At 49.8% G+C, this 7356-nt stretch overlaps 1 protein-coding gene across 4 annotated transcripts in view; it reads left to right on the top strand.

Annotated features, from left to right (window-relative positions):
• The first annotated feature begins 2684 nt into the window (after positions 1-2684).
• Positions 2685-7356, top strand: part of Elf2 (E74 like ETS transcription factor 2) — an 85672-nt gene continuing 81000 nt past the window's right edge. For 2 of the 4 annotated variants that reach the window (XM_031376203.1, XM_031376201.1), the window contains exon 1: positions 2686-2972. The gene's annotated coding sequence lies outside the window, so the exon portion shown is untranslated. Of the gene's footprint in view, positions 2973-3260; positions 3351-7356 lie in introns of those variants that run through there. The other 2 variants (XM_031376204.1, XM_031376202.1) reach the window with 2 other exon arrangements.

Genomic DNA, 7356 nt, shown 5'->3' with positions numbered 1-7356 from the left:
TCTGAACTCAGGACCTTCGGAAGAGCAGTCAGTGCTCTTACCCACTGAGCCATCTCGCCAGCCCCTAAGATTTTTTAAAAAAGATTTATTTTATGTATGGGAGTACACTGAGACTGTCTACACACAAGAAGAGGGCTTTGAATCACATTAGAAATGGCTGTGAGCCATCATGTGGTTGCTGGGAATTGAACTCAGGACCTCTGGAAGAGCAGCCACTGATCTCCTGAGCCATCTCTCCAGCCCCTCAGATCTACATTTTTTTAAAAAAAAATCAGTTTTATTATTTTACGTGTATGAGCATTTTGCCTACATGTGTTTCTAGGCACCACATGCATGCCTTGTACCCACACAGGCCAGAGAAAATGGCACAGGATGCCCTGGAACTGGAGTTACCATGGTTGTGACCCTAATTTGGGTGCTGGGAATCACACCGAAGTCCTTTGTAACATCAGTAGGTACTCTTCAGCTGCTGAGTCGCTCTAGCTGAGATGTACATTTCAAAGTGCGTGCATGCATAGAACAGAGAAAAGGCCAGAGCAGTAAGTTCTTTGCCCGGGACTTTCCATCTTACCCTCGACGGGAAATGTGGCAAAACATTTCTTCTCAAAGTAGCTAATAGGAATAGGAAGTTCCCCATTGTAACTTTTGTCTTTAACTAAAGAAAGCAAGCTCCTGCCATGGAGAGAGACTCAGTATTCTTACTCAGAAAAGTGTCAAAGCGGGCAGTGGCTCTCAGAAGTAGTAATTTATTTTATAAGAAACAGGAGATAAACATCATCCTCTGTAACGGATGCTGTGCGCGCAGTACCCTGTTATGTATGAATTAAGGTCTTAAAGCTATCAAGACTTCATTTTTTTGTAGTTCAGAAGGATGCCAACCCCGAAAACTTTCCTGGAGTTAAGAGGATCGTTGATTAGCCATTCTCTTAATGAAAATTGCTAATACATTTCAGAGTGAAAACGTCTTTTTTGTTTTAAGTTGCTTTTTAAGATATGAATGAAGCATCCCCAACTAGGCAGTAACAGCTTTTAAAACTGAGGCTAAATTCTAATGTTCGTCAGGGACTTAAAACAACACAGCAACCTCTGGCATGCCTTTAACATTTGAGCCCCATTCTAGGGTCATTTCCACGGTTCCCACGTTCATCTCCACAGCCATTACGCCGTTCAGTATTTCGTTCTCGTAAAAACTGGTTGTAGAACATCAACAACAGTCGGGCTGGAGCCCAGAAAATTAACCCGGTGTATGCTGCTCCAAGTGCCGGGTCTCCCACAGAAAGCCTGGCAGGAGTCAGAGCCCAGCAGGATCGGCCCCCGCGCGCACCGGGACAGCCAATGCTCTTTGTTAAAGAAACAAATACAAGCGGCGGCGGCGGGGAATGGTGGTGGTGGTGGTTGGGGGACGAGACCTAGGCGTGCATAACTGCGCCTAAGAAAGACCATTAGCGAGCCGCTGCAAACGCAGGACATCCCGGGCACCGTGTCATTGGCTTTTGTGCCCTGGAAGGCGCGTGAGAGTGCTCTGCTCAGAGGCTCCCCTTTGTGTGAAAGTGTGCAAACCAGAAGCCTGCAGCTCCCGCTGGCTTCGCCCCACTTTTATTTTTTTTTCCCCAATTCGTGGACACTTGGAACGAGATACTCTTCCTCCACACGCGCGCGTTCCTTCACCTTGGGCCTGAAGAGCTCGGGACTTGAGTTACTTCTCGGCGGCGGACGGGACTGGAAGCGACAAAGACTGGAGCCGGGCGGTAGCGGCTCCCCGGGACACCCCCCCTCCCTCCCGCCCCGGAACGGGGGCCGCCCGCCGCGCTCCGCAGCTGCGCGCTGGGCCGCCCGCCCGCCGGCCACCGCGGGCACCAACCGCCGCGCAGCCGGGCCGTTGGGCGGTGGTAATTTCTGGGAACGGGGCGGGGTCCGGGGTGGACAAGCTGGGAGGCGGAGCGGGCAGCGCCCCGGGCCGCGGAACGGGCGGGGCGGGGCGCCACGTGCGTCAGTGGCCGGGGTGGGGCGGGCCGCGCGCTCCTGCCCGCCAGCGCCGCCACCATCCAGCCGCCGAGCCCGGGAGACGCGCGGGGACTCTGAAACACCCGGGCTGACCAGAGTTTTATTTTGCAATCCCTCACTTCCCCAATGCTTAGTCTCCGAGTGCAGAGCGGTCCCTCGAGGTCCTGGGAGCGGGGGAGAGTCCGGAGTTGGAAGTGGTGGTGGGACAAGGGGGGGTGGGTGACAGCAAAGACCTGAGAGTGGTCCGAGAGGTGCGCGTGTCGTCCCGGCCGGGATGCAGGTGCACGCGCGGCCCCGCCGTCCCCACGCGCTCATCCCGCGGCAGCAGCGCAGTGCAGCGCGCGACGTGGGGCGTGGGGGGAGACTTGGGGAGGAAGCCCCGGGGACGCGGAGCGGGAGGAGCGGCGAGCGTCTCCACCTGAGCAGGCGGGTTCGGGCGAAGTTGGGCGCGGAAGAGAGGGCGGGATTCGAGAGCGCAGGAGGCGGGCTGCGGGGGGCCCGAGGGTGGTGGGGAGTATAAATAGCCGGCCCGGTTTGACAGGCGCTGCGGTGACTGGCGGTGTCGCCTCCCCCGGCGGCGCGCGGGGAGGGAGGAGCGCGCGGAGCGGCCGGGTGGGGGAGGCGGACTCCAGTGTCCTGGTGGCGGCGGCAGGAGGCCGAGGGGGAGGAGCCGAGGCGGGTGCGGAGGGCGGGGGCCGGCCGCAGCTTCCCCGCGCCCGGCTGTGTCGCCGCCGTCGCCTCGGCGGTTGGGGTTGGGGGGGAGGAGATCTGTAGGGTGGCGCGCGCGCGGGGGGCGCAGCGCGGTTTTGTCTCGTCCTGTGGTGCGGAGCGGCTCGCGCGGTGGCCCGGGGAGGCCCCCTCGGCTTCCCGCAGGACGCCGGGGCCAACGGCGGGCGGCTGAGGCGGCTCGGTCGGTCTGCGGCCCTGAGGGGAAGGGCAAGGGACGCGGCGACGTGGAGGGAGAGCAGGTAAAGAGCGCGGGGACGGTGGAGGCCGGCGGGAGCGAGCGGGAGGGAGAGGGAGGGCGCGGCGAGGCAGCCGGGCCGTCCCGAGTGTCGCCTCCTCCCGGGAGCCCCCGCCCCGCGCCTGTGTTGTTTGCTCCGGAGGCGGCGGCGGCGGAGGGGCTTTCCGGAGGCTGGGGCGGTGACACCGGCGGAGCTGGGGGCAGGGCGGGAGCCCGCCCGCACCGGAGCGGCCCGGGGCAACGGTCGTGGCGCGGAGGGACCGCGGCGCGCGCTGTTTACCTCGCGGCGCCAGTCGTCGCGCGGCCGCCGGGGAAGCGCGTCCCGGGCGGCAGTTTCCGTCGCCGTCGGGCCTGCTCGCCGCCGCCCGGGCGGGCACGACAGGTTGTACTCCGCCGTTCTTTTATTCTCACTCTCCGCCGGCCCTCCGCCGCCGCCGCCTCCTGGTCCCCCCGGGGGGCCGGGCTGCGATCACAATCTGTGTTTGCAACAAAACAACAACAACAAAAAAACCTTGGAGCTCTTGGAAGCGCCCCTGTCCAGTGTCTCCTCCCGGGTCCCCCGCCGGCGGTGCTGGCCCTAAGGGCACCTCCCGGAGAGTGTCGTGGGCGCCCCGCGCGCCTCGGTACTGACTCTGCCTCCGCGGCGCTGCGCGCGGCGGCCGGACCCACTCAAGGCTCGAGTGGGATATTTTCCCTCTGTCAGCAAAGGACTGGAAGATAAGCCCCGGTGCCGAGAGTAGAGTGAGCCCCAGTGCAGTTTCCGATGCCCCCCACGGGCCAACTTGGTGGGCTGTCCTTCTGGGAGCCACGTTCTTAGCTTGCATACCCTTTCTTTAAGTTCTTAGTAGTGCTCTATCAGTGAGATGGGGGACGCGTCATTGTAACCCTGGAACATCTTTCCCGTGTTCATGACATTACTCTGTGGTTTATGCTTTAAACCGGCAGTGAGAAAGTATAATAAAAAACTGCGCCTTTGAGCGAAACACTTTTGCTTTTCTTTCTATCCAAGTCTCCGTTGAGAGAGGCAAATTGCTCACTTTCTCTAGTGCCAGCGTCAGAACAATGTCCATCCGGGCTTTACTGAGATAAGATTGTATATGTGTGGTTTACAGTTTCTTCAGAGTGTTGAATGACTTCATAGGAGACTGGGAACTATTGAATTATGTTAAAGGGATTTAGGAGTAAGGCTTTATAAGAAGGCTAGGCAGTGTACGGAGCTCGTTCTTGTGGCTGGAGTTGATACATCCAGTAAATACAAGAAATAGAAGTCTGAAGTGCCTTCAACATTTAAAATTTTCATATTTAACGTTATCCTTTGTTGTTGTTTGTTTGCTTGCTTGCTTTTTGTTTGTCCGGACAGGGTAGAATCTCTGTGTAGCCTTTGTTGTTCTGGAACTTGCACTCTAGACCAGGCTGGCCTCGAACCACTGAGATCAGCCTGCAGCTGCCTCCGGAGTGCCTGGGTCTCAAGGTGTATGCCACCACTTCCCTGGCAGTGTTATCCTGTTTAAACTTGATTACTTGGATTAATTATTGTACCTCGTAGACATAAATAGTTGCAAAATGTTTCGAAAGAGTTGAAAACTTTTGGAGATTTTTTTTTTAATCCCAAATTTCTTCAATGGTGAGTTTACCAAATCAGGGTTGATGGTTTTACCTGTTCACAGGTTGTGTGTATTTTTTTTTTTTTTTTGGTGAATGGGTCGGCATGGGGAAAGGTTGCAGCATTATTGAAATACTAACCACATGTTATTCAGTTATAAGTTTACAAGTTCATTTTTTAAGGCATAGTCACAAAGTTGCACAATTACTGAACTCAATTTTAAAACATGTCTTTACCCCTAAAAAAGTTAATATGGGTCTGCAATGTAGGCCAGTAGCATAGTGCTTGCTTTGCGTGGGGGAGGTCCAGAGTTCAGTCCCCAGGACTGACAAGGGTGACACTAACCACCCAACCCCCATACCAGTGAACAGTCACTCATTTCTCTCCCATCCTACTGGCCTTTGTATCTCTTATGTATTTTCCTGTTCTGGGTAGTTCATGTAAGTACAAGTGTACAATATGTAGGCTTTTGTGATTGCCTCTTTTGCATAGCATAAAGTTTTTAAAGTTTGTGCATGTTGTAGCATGTGTTAGTGTTATTATTTTGCTGAGTAATGCTTCTTTGCATGGATACGCTTCCTTATATTTATCCATTCATCAGTTGATATGTATTTGAGCTTCCACCCCTGGCTCTTGTAATATTTGAATGCAAGCTTTTGTGTGGGCATGCTTTCATTTCTCCTTGGAGTGATATTCTTAAAGAAATCAGTCTTTTGGCATGATATCAAAAATAGTTCCTCCATTTTGAGTGTATAATCCAATTTTTGGGTTTTTGTTTTTGTTTTGTTTTGTTTTTGTTTTTTTGAGACAATGTTTCTCTTTGTAGCCCTTGCTGCCCTGGAACTCACTCTGTAGACCAGGCTGGCCTTGGCTGGCCTTGAACTCCCAGAGATCCGCCTGCCTCTGCCTCCTAGTGCTGGGATTAAAGTGTTCATAACTACCACCTGGCTAATCCAATATTTATAAACAAATGGATAAGATTGAGAATATCCCAGGCTTGCTTGATAATACTTTTTTCTGTCCACCCCTAAAATTTGCCATAACCTGTTTGTGGTTAATTAACTGTCACTCCCGAAAGGCCCACTCCTAAGCAATAGCCATTTTGTTTCATCTCCCTATGTTTGCTCCCTCTGGCTATTTTGTATAATGGAAACATAAGACACACTTTTAGACTTGACATCTTTCATTTAGCACACTTTAAAGATTTTTTTCTACATTGTAGCATGTATCAAGATTTTTTTTTCTGACAAGTAGTATTTTATGAATATGCCAGTCGACTAGTTATGATAGGTATTTGAATTGTTACCAGTTTCAGACAGTTTAAAATGATACACTTTGAAGGTTTGATTACAAGTCCTTATGTGGAGGTATGGTTTCCTTTTCCTGGGTAAGCACATGGAAATATAATTTACTGTATCATATGTTTAACTTTCAGAGAAACTTCCAAACTGTTTCTCGATGTGGGCGTACCATCTTGTGTCTTATCAGTCATGTACCAGAGGATTCTAGTTTTCTTCATTTGTTTGTCAGTGTTTCCTTCTGTCTATTATTTTCACTCAAGATGATCATGTTAGTGGATAGGAACTGGCTTGCTCATTGAAGTTTTGAGTTTCCTCATGATTCATAGTGTTATCTTTTCATATAGGCAGTAACTATAATAGTCCTCTCCTGTCTTTCTTACAGTTTTAAACATGCTAAGCAAGTACTCCACCAGAGTTATATTCACAATCTGTTCATTTATCTCTTTTAGTCAACTTTCTGGTCCATTTTTATTATTTACAGATAATTTTAGGATTGGACTAGTATCTGAAAAAAAGGCCTCTTGAATTTTGGTAAAGATTATTTTGAATGAATATATCAATATGTGATGAATTCCTATATTACCACATCGAGCATGAGAATTACTGATCTTCAGTATTCATTTAAATTTTATGTTCTTCAGTGAATAAACCTTATACTTTAAAAAAGAAGCTGTATTTAGATGTATAATATAGTATTGTTTCTATGGTCAAATGTGACATAGCAAATCTCTAGAATTTATTCTATTTGTACATTTATTATACATTTTTATAACTGAAACTTTGTCTGTTGATGGCAGCTGGGCTCTTATAAGCTTCTGGAACCTGCTGTTCTCGGCTTCTATGGGTTTGGCTATTTTCATAACTAATGTGAGTATACCTTCTCTCTGTGTCTGCCATATTCCACGTAGCTTGATGTTCTCAGCGTTCATCCATTTCACAAATAGCAGAATTTCCTTTATTTTATTTTATTTTATTTTATTGTTTTTTGAGACAGGGTTATTCTGTGTAGCCCTGGCTGTCCTGGAACTTACTCTGTAGAGCAGGCTGGACTTGAACTCAGAGATGTGCCTGCCTCTGCCTCTTGAGTACTAGGATTAAAGGGTGTGCCATCAATGCCCCAGATGAATTTATTTTTAAACATCTTTTTAAAAAAAGATTTATTTATTTCATGTATGTGGGTACACTGTCGCTGTCTTCAGACACACCAGAAGAGGGTATTGGATTCCTATTACAGATGGTTGTGAGCCACCTTGTGGTTGCTAGGAATTGAACCCAGGACCTCTGGAAGAGCACCAGTGCTCTTAACAGCTGAGCCATCTTTCCAGCCCTTGATGAATTTATTTTAAAAGGCTTATTGGCTAGCTCATTTATATGATTATACCAGATTTATAGTTTTTTTTCCAGTTTATTTTCTGAGTATTTTATTCTTTCTGATGATGCTGTGAATGGAATTGTCATTTTTTTTCTTTTTTTCTTTTTTCTTT

Source organism: Mastomys coucha, unplaced genomic scaffold (genome assembly GCF_008632895.1).
Source record: "Mastomys coucha isolate ucsf_1 unplaced genomic scaffold, UCSF_Mcou_1 pScaffold16, whole genome shotgun sequence".
Taxonomy (NCBI): Eukaryota; Metazoa; Chordata; class Mammalia; order Rodentia; family Muridae; genus Mastomys; species Mastomys coucha.
This window is presented reverse-complemented; position numbering and strand designations above follow the sequence as displayed.